We start from the raw sequence: 18,541 nt of genomic DNA, 5'->3' as shown, positions 1-18,541 counted from the left end.
CGCACTGTCAACCAGCAAGCAAATCTCAGAGCTTTGGTGTTTCGTTTCTTCTGTGTAGACAACTAACAAATTCTTAATTTTAATTGCTTCAGACAGGAAAGAAAATTCGTTTAGTTTCAAAATTCATAGCTGAAACACAAATTTATTCCGGAAGCATAGATGATCTTTCTTGCCAATAAACCATACCGAAACAAAAATGTTTAATAGCAAGCAAAACGACTTGGACCAAAGAATGTAAGTAAATTTTGTCATTTTCAATGTACCATACTGCAAAATTGTCTGCATTTCGAAAGCCTGGATCTTGCTTTAGCTGAAAGTTTTCAAAAAATATAAAACGAAATATTTATTTTCTTAACTTTATGTATTTTGTTTTCGACTACTGTTGCACAGAAAAATGACAGTGTTCAGATATACAGAAAAATAAATTGTTAACGAAATGTTTGAAAAGTGGAATGAAAATGTTTGCTCTGTTACTTCTACAAAATATTATAAGTTTGGTGTCCAGTTTGGTATAACTCATTCTCCATACTTTTTAATTTAATATACTTTACATTGATTATTTCCCCATTACTATATGCTACGTAAAAATGTAACCCGCTAGCGCAGTTGCAGCTCCTTTATTTCTCTAGTCAGTCATTGCATTTGTTTCAGATTTAATTTTGGCTGATTCCAGAGGTCCGCGGTTTAATTCCCGGGGAATGCTATACTCATTCTTCATCACACCCGCTTTAAAAATAACCTAATGACTCTACAGTGGCGCCGAACTAAAAGGGGAGGTGGATGATGATTCTCCACACCAAGGATTTGGAGACTAGGTCCTCTAAAAACTTTAAAACCCCTTTAAACGCCCTTTAAAACGGAGTATATAAGGTATTTCTCCCGCCTTCTTAGCAGGCCTTAGTAGTGCAATGGTCAGCACGCTGGGCGCCTATTCCAGAGGTCCGTGGTTCGAAACCCGGTGAAGGCGTTGAACAGTTTTCACATGTCCTGCTTCCAAAAAAAAAATCCTAATGTCTCTATAACCTTTAGACTAAAATATCTTCAAGTAGATTCTTTGATATACTTCATGTAACAAAAATTTTTGCTTCAAAAGATATTCCCAAATGAAAAGTTTAAAGATTATTTTATATTTTAAAATATGGAAATCTGCTTTTGAATTTCGATTCGCATTACTTCGTTTTAAAAATTAAGATGAATGCTTTGGGCAAATAATAAAAAAATGTATTTATAAATCTTGTTAACATTTTTTAGAATATATTAATATTATATAATATTGCTTCCTATGACAGAAATATATTATATAATATAGCTTCCTCTGATATTATGTAATATAGTTTCCTCTGGCGAGACTGAAACAACCAAAACCGGAAGCTCTTAAATAAAAGAAGCAATTTAAATCTTGATCATTACGAAAATTTGTGAAACGGAACATCTGAAGTTCTTACTTGAGTTGACCTTATTAACTGAAAGTTAAATTTACTTTCATAATATTACATATACAAATGCTCTTCGGTAATTTTTAAAAATCATGTATGTTGCTTTATCACTAAAATAAAAGAGATATAACTTCCTCTTACCTGCTAGCTGTATGCATCTTTCTGTAATAAAGATTTTGTTTATAAAACTTCTTAAAAAATAATTCATGAATAAGTAAATACATGTTTGATCAATTCGCTAAATAAAAATAAACGTTAACATTGAAATCGAAGGCAGGAAAAATAAACTAGTTACGCAAAACAGCATGAATCGTGTAATTTCATGTAAATATTACGTCATGAAACTTCGATCATTTATTCGTGATTGTAAAGGAAGCTTTGTGTTTCCGTGCACCTAACCAATATTGTAGAGTTATCAAATGAGTATCTAATTTGAGGAATCTGAGGCCACCTAAGCGTGTTGTAGTCTTTAATCTCCGAGAAAATAGTTAAGAGAAATAGAAATAACAAATCTTTCGAGGCAGATCTGTTCCTAAAAGTGCTCTGTTTGTGATTGTCGATTGGAACTAAGGGCTCTGAATATTTAGCCCAAAAATGAATCCACAGATAAGAAAGGGGTCTTTTGATAAAGTTATCTGATATATTTCTCTCTAATTATGGTAGGGAATCTGGATCGAAAAGAGTTAGTCTGCTTTCGTGTGCCATTTATCATTATCTTAGAGCTCCTCTGATTGGAACGGGATTTCAAAGACATCCATCAAACTTCAACTCTCGCCTAGGCAACAGGAAAAAAAAGGGAGGCTCTCAGGAAACGAAATATAAAGGACAGAATAAGATTGCGTAAGGAGTTACGAAGAGGAAAAGTGTGTTTGATAAGCAAATTGTCGCGCTTTATTTTTTGGTTTATTTTATTTGACTCTTCTACTCTTGATCCTCCGAAAAGGGAGCTAATTACGATCGTCTCTTCACTCCCCGTTAGCGTTAAACGGCGCCGTTTTATCGAAAGGCTCTTCTCTTCGCTTCCAATGATAATGAGGATTTCAATGGCTCGTTTGGCTTCGAGTGATGTTGGAAGAAAATGTTTTCCGGCACACTCTCCACGCCTCGCATTATCTATCTATAGCGCAGCAAAGAGATCACCTTACAGGATGACGGCCCGAGACAGAGATTCTTCCGCTTCGATAGTCCCAATAAATAAGTCGGGAAGAAAAGAAATTATCAATGCTTTTTGAGACCCACTTTTTTCTTTGACAATTTCAGGAAAAAGAATTTAGTTGCCTTTATGCAGCCTGAACAATGTCTTTATTTCGAGAGATTAGGCCACCATGATTCTCGCTTCTTAAATCTTGATGGAAAGCTCTACGGTAGTCTCAACCGATGTTTTATCCGATCAAAAAAAGGCAGGCAGTTTAAGTGCGAGTTTCTATGAAAATCTTTCAAACGGCTTTTTGGAATTTAAATAAATATCTAATATAAGGCTGTAGTTATTTGAAATTGTACTTTTTAATATACGTTAATTTAAACACACTTAGTGAATGTTATTAATGAGACTAAGTTAACAAACTGCTAACTAGTATTCAAAAGTTTTAAAATGTCTGAGCACCCATCTGCCTGGCAGACGCTTTTTCAGTAGAATCTATATAAACCGTTCACAAGAAAACAGCTCAAATATTTGAATTTTGTGATGTAAAATCTCTCTGGATTTTTGAAATTTTATTAAGTTTAATTTTCTTTCTGACAACTTAAATCTACTTAATTTTCAATTTTTTACACATTTGATAAGAATTATGAAAATGATTGATTGCCTTTCTTTTGCCGTAGTGCTTAGATTTACAGTTGTCATCTAACTTTCAGTCAAATATTATTCGAAACGGACTTTACATTGATTACAGAATATATACTTAACCTAAGCTTAGAATTTAGGGATTATTTGTTCATTGCCTGCAGTTACTCTTCTTATTTGAATTACAGAAGCAAAATATATTTAAATTCTTTGAGATAAGCAGACAAGTACCTCTTTAAAAACTGCCGAATTTCTTTATTAATTCAAATTTAAAGATTTGAACACATAACACTCATACTAAATCGCATCAATATATTCAGAGTCATGGAGGACACCTGGAACTGAATAAAGTATATCTCCCGCTTTCCTAGCGTACCTACGTAGTGTAGTGGTTCTGCACGTTGGGCTGGTATTCCAGAGGTCTGTGGTTGGATTCCCGGCGAAGGTAATTGCTAATTTTTTCATCTCTCCGTCTTTTCCAATTAACCTAATGTCTCTACAGTGGCGCCCGAATTAAAAGGGTTGTGGATGATGACTCTCCACACCCAGGATTTGGCGATTGGGTCTCCTAAAAACCTTGGTCGCCCTTTAAAGGGGGGAGTATATAAGGTATTTCTCCCGCCTTCCTAGCGAGCCTTCGGGGTGTGGTGGTCAGCACGTTGGTCCGGTATTCCAGAGGTCCGGCCTCAGAATAACCTAATGTCTCTAAAATGCAATGCAACACTTGTAACTTGAACTTCGTTAGATACCTAGCCGTTTATGGACTGCTTGCATGCGAGTCTAATGCATTTATCAGTATATAACTTGAGCACGGGATAAGACTTGCCTTCAAAAGCCCTACGTAAAGACATCCTTACTCTCAGGAAAGATGACGGTTGCGTGCGTTGCCATTATTAACCAAAAGTCATTTGATACAATCTAATAGGTATTAGTAAATGATTTTTTAAGGAAAACATTTTCTAATAAGAGGCTAATACTAATGATGAGAAACATTTTGATAAGAAAGTACAATATTTGGCATAGAAAGGTAATTGTGACTGGCTGTTTTTTTTTCTCTTTTAAAAGTCGTCTAAGAAATATATTAAAAAAGACGTAAAAAGATCAAGAAAGATTTCCATCTGAGTGATTTTTTCCATATACCTCTAACTTTATTATTCCATAGAAAGTACCAAACCAGGCTTTCCTGAAATTTACACAACAGCTCACTTTTGCTCAAATATCTTGAGATGCATATCGGTCTTGCAGCACCCAAATGGTTGGATTCATCGTCTTGATATGAATACATCCCACCGCAACAGCCGAGCATTGAAGGATATAAATAAATAAAATCGAAATCCGCAAGTATCAGTGGATAAAATTTACGATTCCTTTCGATTGACCACAAACGGCCGAGTAGGACATTTTTCGGTTCCCCCTCCACAGACCTTCCGATAAAAGCGATTCCTCGTGGAAATATTATTTCGGGCAAAGATGCAATTCATTTTTCCATTATCGAGCGGCTGACCGCAAGGTTCTTGGCCCGTTAAGTTTCCGTTGATGGTCGTCATTGCCAGATCGTATCGCGTCCCAACCACATCGATATAACGCGTCATACCCTCTCCCCTCCGCGACATTGCTGGATCTGCTCCCGAAAATATAAAAATAATAAATTTAGGAAGACGGAGAATCAAGCAAGAAAAGGGGGCGTCCAATGAGGTGTCGTAAAACATTTTGTAAGAGTGGAACAGAATTTAAAATTTAATGAACTGACTTTTGTATTGGCATGTTATCATTAGCGTAATTATGCTTGAAATTGGACTTATGGTGGATATAAAATCGTTGTAGTCGTTTAACAAAATTTGAAGTTCCCGATAAAACTTCTCAAAGCCTAAAAAAGATTTTATCTGAAAAGAGTCTTTTTAAAGTAAAGATTTCTTTCAAATCTAAGAAAAATAGACAATGAAAAATGCAAAGCTTTTGCTCAACATTGTGAAGCTGAAACATGTTTGGATAATAAAAATTTTAAAAAATTCCTCAGGCATTTTCTTCTTAGAAATTTTGAGTGTAATTAAATGTTATAAAATCTTTTCTCAATAAATAACCAAAAACTAAAGACAGAGGATAGTTACGAATTTAGAAAGACAGTTCATAGAAAAGGCTGGATTTAATGAAATCTACTGCTATAATCGTTTTCTTAAATTATTTCCTCGAGAACTAAGAGCATTCATTTAAAGTTCAGAAACCCACAGACGTCTTCAACGCTTCATAATAAATACCTTTATTATGATGGAAAATAACTTAAATGGCAGTTACTTTCGAAAACTTAAGCAACCTTTTTCTGACGCACTGCCTGAAGTTATGGGCTTAATTTCCTCTCTCGGTTTATAAGTTGGAACATTGATAAAAACAAGTTCTAGTACCTTTCGATTCTGGTGCTTATTGAGGTATCATTTCTGTTGCAAAGGAAATCCATACCCCACACCATGAGTTGTCTCTTACCGATCACCCATATGATGTGGCCTTTATTTGATGAGTTTTTATATGGAGATCTGCCCCGCTTATCGGAAATAGGCACGAGTCGGGGAGAAATGAATCTTCAGATGCTCATTTCAGAAGAGCGGGAATTTGCCGTGGAATATGAAAACGAGATCTCTCGGAGAAATCATTGCCAAATTTGCATATCGATGCGATCGAGTTGGCAGCCTTCGGTCTGAGAACCGGAACTCCAGTTTCATGCCTCTTAATAACCCGAGATTAGTTCTGATAACAAATAATGGATTGAGGGATAAGAATCTCTCCCCATAAGTCTCAGTTTGTATGAATTTTCAGTTTGTCAGACTATCGTGATAGACTTCGCCACGCACGCGCTCCATGTCTTAGATAGTTCGCTAAAGGTGCCCCCGTATAGCTCGTAAAATCTGATGACAATTTTGTACAAATGCCCGATCCGCATACATGAATAAATTACGATGTATGCTCCAGAACTGTGTTTTAAATTTTGATTTCGGATATATTTTTTACCATGAAGGGTATGCAACTCCCATAATCCAGCTATGAAACGTTACTGAACTTCATTTCAGATAAGCTATTTCTTATTCTGTAGAGGAATATATTACAATCATTTGTTCTTAGTATTTCTGAGTTGCAGAATTTAGGCTGTTCCCATATTAAATTCAGTATAAAATTTAGGATTAAGTTAAATATGACGTAAAATGTTATTTTTACTATTTTAATTTCTCATCTGGACGTTTTGAGGAACTGAAATTGTTTCTACACTAATATTGTACTTGTATACAAATGTATAAAAACTGTTGAATTCTACTCCTAAAAAAATCAGGAGGTGTTGGTTGATAGAAACTTTCCATTAGATTCTCACTTAAGCACTAATGCTTGGAAAGTTAAACACGTCCTCCTCCGTGACTAATCTCGAACACATAAAAGCGTAGACTTTTGTTTCTGTCTTTGATAGCATATCAACAGTCACACGTTTGAAAACCTCTGACAGGCAAGGTCTATATATACTGCCTAGAATATGTTTCGTAACATCTTAAATAAAGCACATGTACATGAATCTTGAAATATGCCCAAGAAATTTGGCAGTGTATTAAAAATACATAAATCCAGGTGTAAAGTAGCAGCCACATTTGGGTATTGAAATCAGCAGTTTTGAGAAACCCTTCCTGGTTGGGAGGATATTGCTGTACGATGATAGCAAAGTTAGCGAATCTGTTCTCACATGGGTGTTAACAAGGCTTTTTAAGTGAGACAGTTTTTTCCTGTAGTCATCCTGCCTCCCTTGGCAGATAGATCTCGAGTTATAAAAGTTATCGGTCGAATTTTCTTCAAAAAAAAAAAAAAAACAGCCCGAACCATATCAGCTGTATCATATGTTGTGTTATTTCAGTATCGTGTGGCAGAGGCGTTTAGGCTTTAGGTACGTTTTACTTCTACCTTATGCAAATCCAATATACTTCAAAGCTAAATTCTAAATCCGTATAGAAAATTAGGTCTTGTCTTCCAGATAAATAACTACGAACCCACCTTAATCTTCCGGATAAATAACTACGAGCTCAGAAAAGGCTTAAAATACAACTTTTTTAGTAGAAGTTAACAAACTACATAGCTCATGAAGTATGAAATAAATCACTGCTTCTCGCGAGATTTAACATAACAGAAATGTCAAAGTAAAACCTAAGATATTAAAGTATGCAATTCACTTGGCAAAGTCCTACCGTTAGCTTTAGTTCAGGACCTTTAATCACCCGAGTAAATGCGCTAGCTAGGCTAAAGCTGATCCGAGTAAATCTAAGTGCTGGGCGTAAATAGGATGGAGAATGTCAGTGGCAAAAGCTCACCATTAACTTCAAGGATTCTGCACCTATATTCGTTGACTTATTTGCATCATAATGGGAGCCTACGAACGCAGAAATAAGTGTAAAGATAAAAATAATAAGATAATGGGTTGATAAACATGGCAGAATATATCTCTAGTTATACTGGAGGAAGCATTTCATACTTCATAAATTACAGAAGTTTTTAACACCATTTAAATAGTATAATCGTGTCACTACTAGTGCACTTTTAGGGGACCAAGCTGTCTAGTCTGCTGCTTCGTATATCCGGGAATTCAGAATCTGATTGTTAAGAATGTTCGTTAATGAGGTAAGCTTGCTATAGGATGTTCATCTGTTAGGGTTATTTTTAGTTTTGTAATTCATAATTTGTGATTTGTGATGAGGCAATAGAAAAACGTTCAGTGGGAATCTTCAGAATGTGCTTTTATGTAGCTTATTTTGTTCCACCATTACGCATTTTAAGTAGCTGTTTTAATACCATCCAGTGTTAGTTTCGCAACTCATATATATATATATATATATATATATATATATATATATAATGAAAAAGATCCTGGGGAAAATGGAAAAATGATCCTGGGTATAAAAGTTCCTCCGCCTTACTTACCTTTCTTTTTAGACTAGATAAATTAATTCTAAAAGTGGTAAAGGGTATAAACCAGATTTGGGTCGCGCTAACGATATCATATTTTACAGATATATGAAATACTCTTCAAGTTTCCGATCTTCCTGAGTAAAAGTGCAATTCTAGTAGAAGCTCAGCAAAAGTGATTTCTTGATTTCTTTTGAAGCAATTTCTGATACTTCCTTTAAAGTAGAGTCGCATAAGTTTATTAACTAGAACTTGGAAGATTATACTGGTCTCATCCTGGAAAGAAAATGTTAAAAATAGGCAAAATATCTTTTAGACTATTTAGTATTCATACTGAACATACTGAACTTTTATTTACCTATTTTTTTCGAGTTTTGTTGAAAGGTAACTCAGTGCTCTCCAGTTTTAATGCCTTGTCTAATAATTTGCTGTACCATTCTACCAAACATAGCAGTTAAAGCAGATTTTAAAATTTTGTCGGAGAGTAAAGTGTTTTACTGATAAATAATAATAACTGGAATAAAATTTTTGTTTTTCATACCTAGAAGTATTTAAAATTAAACGTGAAAACAAGAGTTCTATATATTAACATTTACTTGTCTTTCATTGTTTTTACAGGTCTCTAGCACAGCATTTGTACTTCAGAAGCAAATTTAAGACTGCCTTTTAGTAGGGCGCCCTAGAAGATGGTGAATAGCAGCTTCTGCATCCACTCACTCAATATAAATGTTTTTGTTTTTAATAATACATTTAAAGAACAAAATTTGGTTTATATTTTCAAAGTTCTATATCCTGTGGCTAGAAGAAGATGAATCTGTATTTCAAGATTTAAAACGAGGATTCTGAAAGTAAAATTGAAAAAGAAACCAAAAAGTTCATAAAAGTCTTCGAAGCTCGCACCTCTACAAAGAAATCCTCTATTGGCAAGGGAAATTCGAATCCACAGAATATTAGATGTCCCTTGTTGTAGAGTAGTTTCTTAAAGAACCTATTGTGACGCGTATCTGCCGTCCGATCTAGGCATTCATCAACCAGTGAAAGCGAGACACTTCTTGCCCAAAGAATAAATTAGCTCGCTAAAGGGGAGTAACACTTTATTCATTTAGCTGGCTTTTGAGAATTCAAGTTGATAAATCACTGAATGAATTTTTTACTAGAAGTATTCAATACTTATTTCTGTCAATATTCCCGGCCCGAGTTATAGACCGAGTCATGTTTTGAAAGAGAAAGAGAAAACTATTATTCAGAATCAAGAAAATTTTTGTACCATAAATGAGACTCCTCTAGCTATGAAGTTTTATGAATTTATCACTAAAAATTAGATTGAAATTAGAAACAGGAATGGAAATTGGAATAAGAATGAAAATTGACATTTATAACAGCAAATTTTTAGGTGCAAATTAAGTAATGTGTATGGATGGAATTTATAAAATATAAATTTTAACAGTATGCAGAGTACTGTGGGTGTGCATATGACTAGCAAAGTTAAAAATCCGGCCTTGTATGCAATACTTAAACATTATGAACAGTGTCAGATAGAGCACTGTATACAAATATATAACGTTTGGTTTCATTCAGGACTGGCTGGTTTTGTTGACTAATGCTCATTTGTCTGACCTCTAGTCAGCCTAAGCTCACGAAATTCCTCGTGGCATTGAGCGCAAGATTAGGTCTGTCGTTGGCCTTGAGCACCTTACAGGTGACAGTGCAATTTAGCTCAGCTCCGCCCCCAATTCTGATGGAGACCCCCGGGGAGTCCGAGGCTATCTCACCTCTTTTTACTTACCGCAACCTCTCGAGAGTACTTTCGGCTCTTCGCATATTTAGAGTGCCCCCATGTCGCACAAACACTATACATTTACAGGCATCTATGCTCTCTCCTGGATTCCAACGTGGGATCTTCGGCACGGCAGTCAACAAAAGGAAAACAAAACAGCAAAAGAAAACATACTTTTTTTTTTATAAAAACATTTCATTTTATAAACGGGAAAAGGAACAATATTTTATACGTTCATATCATAAAATTATATTTTCTTAGAATTGTAATAAGCATGAATCATTCAAATGAGCATAATGTCAAAACAAAATAAAAAGAAAGTTGTTAAAGTGAGACTATATTAACTTATTAATAATCAAGTTTCTTTTAACATTTTCTATTCTTAATCAAATACAAGTTATTGATTTTAAAAGCTTGTTTAACATTAAATAATGTAGAACCTAGACATATGGAATGAAAAATGTATAATAATTTTTACAATTTGAGTTTAATTAGTATTTTTACATATTATATCTGTGTAAAACAACATTGGCATAAAAGTGTAAAGTTCTTGCTTATTTCAATATTAGTAATATAACCAGGAAGCGCGCTTTCATTATGTTGCTCAGTTGTTATCAAACTTTCCACTTACTCGTTTTATTTAATTTTTTTTTCTCTTTAAGGAAAGTTTGTTGAAAGCTGATTTGAGAAAAAAATGAAGCCGAACTGCATCGGAAGGATCACCTGAAATTGTTCGTCATTGTTCATTGAACGGTCTAATACCGTCATCAGCAAGAATGCTGTGCAGGTGCACCACATAGGGACCGTTACTGCACCCGCAAAAAGGGAACACAAACATACGTATACATTCAAGTTTCACAGAACAGTTGAGCTCGTTCTCTTGATCTTAGACTAATAATCAGCCTCTGACAACCATCATACCATCCACGGCAGCATTTTAGCAGAAGTATGAACTGTTTCCTTTTCTCAAATCTCTCAAATGTCTAAGTGGAAAGCTAAATAAAAAGAAAAGAAATTATTAATATTTTGAACGCAGTCTTAAATTCCTTTGGCATCCTTTGCGCTGGGCACCATGGATTTGTCCTGAGTTGAAAACAAACTGCATGTCACATGGATAAATCGTACTAAATATTTCAATTTCACTCAAAATAGTTTTAACTCTTTCCAGCACGCTACCTTTTAAAGTTGGATTTTTGATTAAAAAAAAAAAAAAAAAAAAAAAAAAAAAAAAAAAAGTAGGTAGTCTAATTAGGCCTAGAGGAGTACACAAGTAAAATTTTGTGAAGATAGCACTTATCTTTTAATTCTGTGGGTGTGCCCAAAATGGGCACACTGATTGAATAGAGCTTCGAAAAGAGTGCTGAAACGAGCATTATTGTCAATGAATGACCGATGAGATGCGGAGAAACAAAGAATACAAACTCTCAGTTGTCCTAGATTGTCGGTGAGCCCGGTCTGGGCACAACTAGGGTGCGCCGTTTGATTTTAGGCAAAATTTCAAGGTAAAAATTTAAAACTAATATAGAATAAGGAGATTAGCAAACAGCCAAAAAAATAACATAAAATTTCTTTTCAAACAATTCCTTTTATACCCTAAAAAAATTTGGAAGATTTCTTTGAAAAATGAGGGTCTTAAAAAACAAAACACGGCTAAAATATATGGACCGGTTTGTGTTGAGCTGCCATCTACTATAAATAAAGAAGGTTCAGAGTAACCTATAAATCCTTTTTCATTCAATTTTTCTGTGCGTACAGAAATAAATTTTTAGGTGTGTCCAGTGTGTGTGTGATTATAGCAAAGCATCGAGGGCTATCTGCCTAAGAGAAGGGATGCCTTCGTGGAGGACTTTCTAAGGGAAACTGGCTCGTATACACGTTACACATTAGGTTTTTCCAGACCGAACACACTGTGCCACAAAAGGTTAATTAAGTAGGCAATCAATTATTTCGAAAATAGCTACTTTTAAGAAACTTGGTTTTACTTGTCAAGTCGATTTCATTTATATATAAACCAATTCAGACCACAGTAGAAGCAGGGAAGCGTTGACTACTATTTCTATAATTTATAACTGTTTTATTTTAATGAATGCAGCACGTGCTGAGAATTATAGAAGAGTTATAGGATTTTTCCGCTCTCCCGCTACCCTCAAAAGGAAGATATAAGTCTTGGATGCAAATATAAGGAGGTTGTTAAGTAATTTCGACAATTCATTTTAAAGTTACCTGCTTTCGGAGGGAGTGCTTTTTTCTGAAGCTATTTTTGTTTCATTAGTTTAGAGTTTAGTCGACTACTGCAAAGTACTCAAGGGTTACCTAACCCTAGGAAAAAGAGTGCTTTCTAAAGGAAACATAACTATTCCCTTTTCACATCGAAAAATTAACTATGATATATCGTCAAAACAAGAAACTAAGAAATTGTATTGTAAATTTTATTATGGAAACTCAACAAGCGTATCCGAGAAAGGTAGGAATACTTTTGTGGAAGACATTTTAAAGGAACTGGCTTGCATTTGCGTCGCAGATGGTGAAAACCACGAAACATTCATACAGCCAGCTCGTTCACCTAGACTCGAATCCCAATCCAAATATTGGCGTTTAACTATGTTATCTCCTCTGATACTAACGGCCTCTAAGGGATTATCTAAGTGGAATTATTAAACTATTCGCATTTCATAAAATGGAACTACTACGAAATTGATTAGTCCTTTGCACCAATCAGTTTCTTAGAGGCTTACAATCCAGATCAGAGGCTCACAACTAGAGTTTCTCTAGTTTCGGGAGGGATGAGGCAGTTTTTTATTTACTTGTTAAACAATAGTATTAAGCTTATGATTATAAAAACTTACTTTTATTCAAGTTTTGACATATATCAATATTTCCTATACTTTTCCTTTTTTAATTTATAAAACGTATTAAAAATAATCTATTTTTCTTAATGGCGGGCATTAGCCATTTTAGGATTTGGACACTACTAAGACAAGAATCGGCGGGCATTTTTATTATGGAGGCACCTAATAGGTAACCACCGTTTTCTCCTATAAAAGGGAAAGCAACTTGCATCCATGCTTTCACAGAAATTCGAACACGGGGCCTTTTGGTACTGCAGTCAGAGTTACTAACCACTTCCCTTCTGAGCGCCAACAATCTAAATTTAATTAAAAGTGTATATGTATTTTTCAAGTATCAGAAAGAAGGGGAAGGAGATGATAATGAAAAGAGTGCATGTTGAAAAAAGCTGAGAATTACTGTTCTAGGTAAATAAACATATTTACGACCATTGATTTCACTTATTCAGACCACCTCTTTCAGTTATTATTTTCAGTTACTATATCCCTGGAGTATACACACTCGTTATCAAGCCAGGAAAAGTTTCTTCTAAATTGCACCATAATGACCTCTATTATATTTATTCCATCAAATTGAGTTTCCTGATCATTTTATTGGTTACATTCACTACCTATAAACCAATCTTGATATTAATGTTTGACTCTTCAATAAAGAACGGAAATACACATCATTATACATTTCCATTCCTTGAAAAGATCTATAGTAAAATACATCTAATAAATGTAATAAGTGTAAATTGATCTAATAAATACAAAAATAATTTTTTTCATTTTATAAAGGGTTCAGAAAAGAATACGCAAATTCACAGACTTTGTCCATTTTCTGTATTGTGTATGATATCAAGAGAAGGCACAGGTTTTATACCAAAATATCAGATTCTTCTCCAGCACAAATTCTGTGAAGTGATGCTCAGTGTAGAACTTTAGCCCTTTTTGAAACTTTTTTCATGAACTTTGTTCCTTTGTAAATTTGTCCAGTTACTTGGGATTTCTTTTAAAATATTCCGCAATGAGAAGTAATGCATTTCGCATTCTATCATGCTCGAAAGTAAATGCAAGGAACACATGAGATTTTGCTACATTATAAAGTTAGAAACTTCATAGCTTTCAATGTAAGAATATATTTTGGTTTGCACAAACAATATTTTTAAAGAATTTTCGCTGAAACTTTTTGCGATCTAGTAGCTAATAAGTATTGAAATTAAACTGTTGATTTATGCAAAACAATCAAACTCTCTCTACCGATTGCTTCTCGTAAGTGGTAAGGTAAATGACCTTTTTAAAATGGTTTATCCGGATTAATTTAAAACGTCTGAAACTGCTTTGTATAGAAAGATGCCAAATGTGATAATCGCCCTTAAGCTCTACGCGGAAAAGGAGGGATGCTCCGGGGATAACTTTTTAAGGGAAACAGGCTCATATCCACGTTACACAAGAGGAAAACCACGAAAACCCCACGCAGCCAACCTTTCCGCTGGGACTCGAACCGCGGACCGAAGTGTTCAGGGGGTGTCCGTCAAAAACATCGTCAACGTAGCGGAGAAAAAAACGCAAGGCGAAAACATCGTAGTACAAAACATCGTGGAAGAAAAGAAAGCAAAGAGAAAACGTCGCAGTTCTAAAGTTCTAAATCGTGGTACAAAATATCGTGGTCGAAAATAAAGCGGTTCAAAACTTCGCACTTTAAAAACATCGCCGTCGAAAATATCGCGGTAAAAAAAAGTAACATCGCACATATGCGTTTTTTAGGTTTTAGAGTTTTAAGGGCATTTTCGAATAATGATCGAGAGCGCTAGAAGGAAAGAGGGATATTTTTACTTCTACATTTCATATTTTTGAATGAACTAATAAATTTTTACTGAAAAAGTAAGAAGGAAACTTAAGCATTTAAAAATTGAAAATGAATAAAAAATAATGCAATTTATAGCACTTGATAGAATTTTAAATTTATATAGTTAATTAACAAAGATTATTAATAAATTCATCTTTTTTTTATAAAGTTCTACTGATTCCTTCACGTTCTTTAATATGTTATTGTTTTGTTTCCGTTTATTCTTAAAATGTCGTTAACATTTTCACCCTCTTTCCTTCTTGCGCTCCCAAATCATTATGCGAAAATGCATTTATAACTTTTAAAACATGAGAAACGTGTATGTGCGATGTTATTGTCAAGCAATGATTTGTCGGAACTTTATTTTCTACCAGGATATTTTCGACGACGATGTTTTTAAACTGCGAAGTGTTTGAACTGCTTTATTTTCGACCACGATATTTTGTACCACGATGTTTTAGAAGTGTGATGTTTTCTCTTTGCTTTCTTTCTTCCCAAGATGTTTTGTGCCACAACGTTTTCGCCTTGCGTTGTTTTCTCCGCGACGTTTTCGTCCCCGAGGTTTTCGGCTGTAACGCTCAGGGACTTTACCACTCGTCCGTTGGTGAGCTTATGACATCACTTTGGGTGCTTCTGAGTATATCTACCACAAAATAGTAACTTTTGTTGTCTCAATCATCAGAATCTTCTCAAACTCGCCCATTCAAACCTACACATGCTAAAATTTGTTGCATCCACACCCCATGCTTGTCCACTGAGAATTATGAGGGCTGTTTCAGCATGCACTTAAAGAAAACTTCGGCTTCACAATGAAGTTGTTCATTCACTGATGTATTATTCCTTACACATGAAAACGTATTTCAACTTATACGAATTTTCTGCTGATTGTAATAATTACTTCAAAGGGGGCATTTTCAGCGTAAGATATAATGCACTTTCCGGAAAAACTTGAAAATTCATTAGAATAATGTCTGAATTTTTTTTTCCGGGGCAAGCTTGATTTGACTTTACTTTTGTTTCTTTTTTCATAACTGTGAAATCACAATTAATGAAGTACTTAATTTTGGAGAGTACTGAATTTTTATTAGTCAAAAACATTGGAAACTTTTGGCGATTTCTCGCCAGCTTGGGGACTTTTTGGAAGCTTCGCGGAAGAACATTTTCGAAGCCCTAAGACTGATTCTTCCAGAAATTTCCAAAGCTCATGCTGCAGAGTAAATACGGGTGGGAAATCTAGAATGTTCAGTTGTGAACCAGCTGTGACATTTAGCAGTTAGCTGAATTAGGTATACCCTGAGAGTGATTTGAAAAATTTTACCTTTATTTCATATGTTAAGTAGGGATTGTTAAGAATCCATGTTCTCCTTAAGTCATTTCCAGCTATTATTGTGCTGTGTGGGCTATTTGCTCAGTTTTAGCAGTTAGCTGAATTAGGTATACCCTGAGAGTGATTTGAAAAATTTTACCTTTATTTCATATGTTAAGTAGGGATTGTTAAGAATCCATGTTCTCCTTAAGTCATTTCCAGCTATTATTGTGCTGTGTGGGCTATTTGCTCAGTTTATTTTCTTAATAATTTGTTCGTTTCTTTTCGTTCATCTGGACTCATTATTTAAAGAAACACCAACGATTCCGTAACTCGCAACAATGTGCACTAATGTAGTAAGCAAATGTCATCAATGTGGTCCTCTCCAGGATTTCTGAACACATTCAAGTAGCGCTTTTTGATGTAAAACGAATTTTGAATGAGAAGCCAGCAATAGAGATTGGCGTAATAATACTCCTACACAAACCAACGGTTAGTTTTTCTACTTCACTCAACAAATGTACTCCATTAAGCATGCAGGCCCACCAGCGGCCGAGCGGTAAAGTCGCTGAACACTGGTAGTTCGGTCCGAGGTTCGAATCCCGCGAACGGGCTGGCTGCATGGGTGTTTTCGTGGTTTTCCCCATGTGTAACGTGTATACGAGCCAGTTTCCCTTAGAAAGTCCTCCACGAAAGGCATCCCTCCTCTTAGGCAGATAGCCCTAGTGTGCTTTGCCATAATTAAATACACCACACCACACCATTAAGCATGCACTGAAAGCGGTTTTCAATTTAGCATTGCTAAGTGACTATGTGATCTGACAATAACTACAAGTAATTTAGGAGAATAAATGTAAATTTTGAATAGGTAACGTGTACGATTATTCTTTAAATTTAATTACTAAAACCTATACATGCAAGTGAAATGCTTGAAAGTAGATGTAGTTCGATTTTCTTCGTTTGAAACTTCGCTCTGCATTCTAGTAGTGTAATCAATGCATATCAAAAGCTCAACCAGATGTGTTTATTTATCACTAATTTTGTTTGATTGGTAATTATGTAGAGTCTATTAAGCTTTCAGAAGCAGGAAATGTGAAAAGCAACGAAGACCTCACCTGGATTCTTACTTCTAACCCACTCGGACATTCTATCAAACAAATATGTATTACACGTGGTGGTTCATTCTTATTCAGAAATTTGCTATTATATTAATAATTACTGCTTATTTAAAAAAGCGCACCAAAACTTAAAAAAATTATATTAAATTTTTGTTTTATTGCACACAATAATATTCTCATGGCATTTTAAGAAAATAAATTTAATTAAAAATAAAAGGAGAACTATAGAATTTTGTACCATTAATTGAATTAAGAAAAAAAAGAAGTTATGAAGAAAATGCATGAGTATTTCTTTCTTACTAAAATTTGCTACTTTACGTACTTAATTTTTTACTTACTAAAATCATTTAAGGCTGTAATAAGTAAAAAAAAAATACTTTTTGTTACTTAATGTATTTAAACGTTTTTTCGTTGCATCGTAAAGATAAAGAAGTTTTCGTTGAATCTCAAGAAGTCAAAAACAATGATACTTACTTAGAAAGGTGCTTGATGGAACTCAAGAAATACTTAGTGAAAATTATAATTAATGGCATAGAGAATATTGCGTATGTTCAAAATGAGCGAGTATTACCAAACTCCTTGATGCAAAAATGCTATACCAGATAAATAGAATCTTGAAATAGAGAAGAAGGAGAGGGAAAAAAAGAAAGAACAGTGTGAGTACTAGAAATATAATAGTACTTTTTTAAAATTTTCTCCTTTACTAGCTGAACACATGAATATTTAATATAAAACGTTATTGCATTGCTTCGACAGTCATCACTACCCATTAGAATTAATGAAACCTTAAGTACCATTGCTCTCAGGCATTTAAGAATGGAGTAAATTTTTTTTCCTCAGTTTGGAAATTTGAAAACAAAAATCACTCTTCAGTTTGAAAAGTGGACAAAATTAAACAAATATATTTAATCAAACAAAGCTATTGTTGGGATTTTTCCTACAGTTAAAATTCTATACATTTATACTTCGCAAATCATTAAGACATTTTTAGCTTTCGATTGCTTGATTACTCTTCGAAATAAAAGAGCCTTAATTTAATTTGAAAATGCCAGATAATATGTACAGTTTTGTCTTCGGGTTCACCATTGGCATTTTATTATATCAGATAAATATAAATATCAGATAAATGATTTTAAATATCAGATAAATGAATGAGAAAAAACGCATATGAGAATGTTTTCCGACCAAAGAAGAGTATTCTAAAATTGATGATATGCAGCTCGTTTGTAATGAAAAATTGTTGGATGTCAGCAACTTGAACGGTGTGGAAATAACGTTGAAAGAATTCAATTTAGCTGTGTAGCCAAGTGCAGATGACAGAGTAAATATCTTCAGTAAACGGGTTTTGAACTGGGGAAAGAATATTAACCACTGAGTAAGGTATATTTTAATTTTATAACAGTTATTTTAATTTTAGAGTACTTTCCTATCGATTCTAGTTTCTACTTACAACTCCATACCAGAATGAGGTTTCAGAATCTCGTTGAATGCAAATAAGTCAGAGATAGTATTTAAGAA

The 18,541-nt window shown here is 34.3% G+C and overlaps 1 long non-coding RNA gene across 1 annotated transcript in view; it reads left to right on the top strand.

The window, feature by feature from the left end:
• Positions 1-11,390, top strand: part of LOC146992682 (uncharacterized) — a 92,843-nt gene extending 81,453 nt beyond the window's left edge. The window contains exon 3 of the long non-coding RNA XR_015038895.1: positions 10,585-11,390. This is a non-coding gene — a long non-coding RNA (uncharacterized LOC146992682). The remainder of the gene's footprint in view (positions 1-10,584) is intronic.
• The last annotated feature ends 7,151 nt before the right edge of the window (positions 11,391-18,541 follow it).

The sequence above is a fragment of the Stegodyphus dumicola genome, chromosome X2, assembly GCF_044657685.1.
Source record: "Stegodyphus dumicola isolate Sdum_Otavi_A_Nest chromosome X2, ASM4465768v1".
Classification (NCBI taxonomy): Eukaryota; Metazoa; Arthropoda; class Arachnida; order Araneae; family Eresidae; genus Stegodyphus; species Stegodyphus dumicola.
The sequence above is the reverse complement of the archived record's forward strand: the minus strand, read 5'-3'. Positions and strand labels throughout refer to the sequence as shown.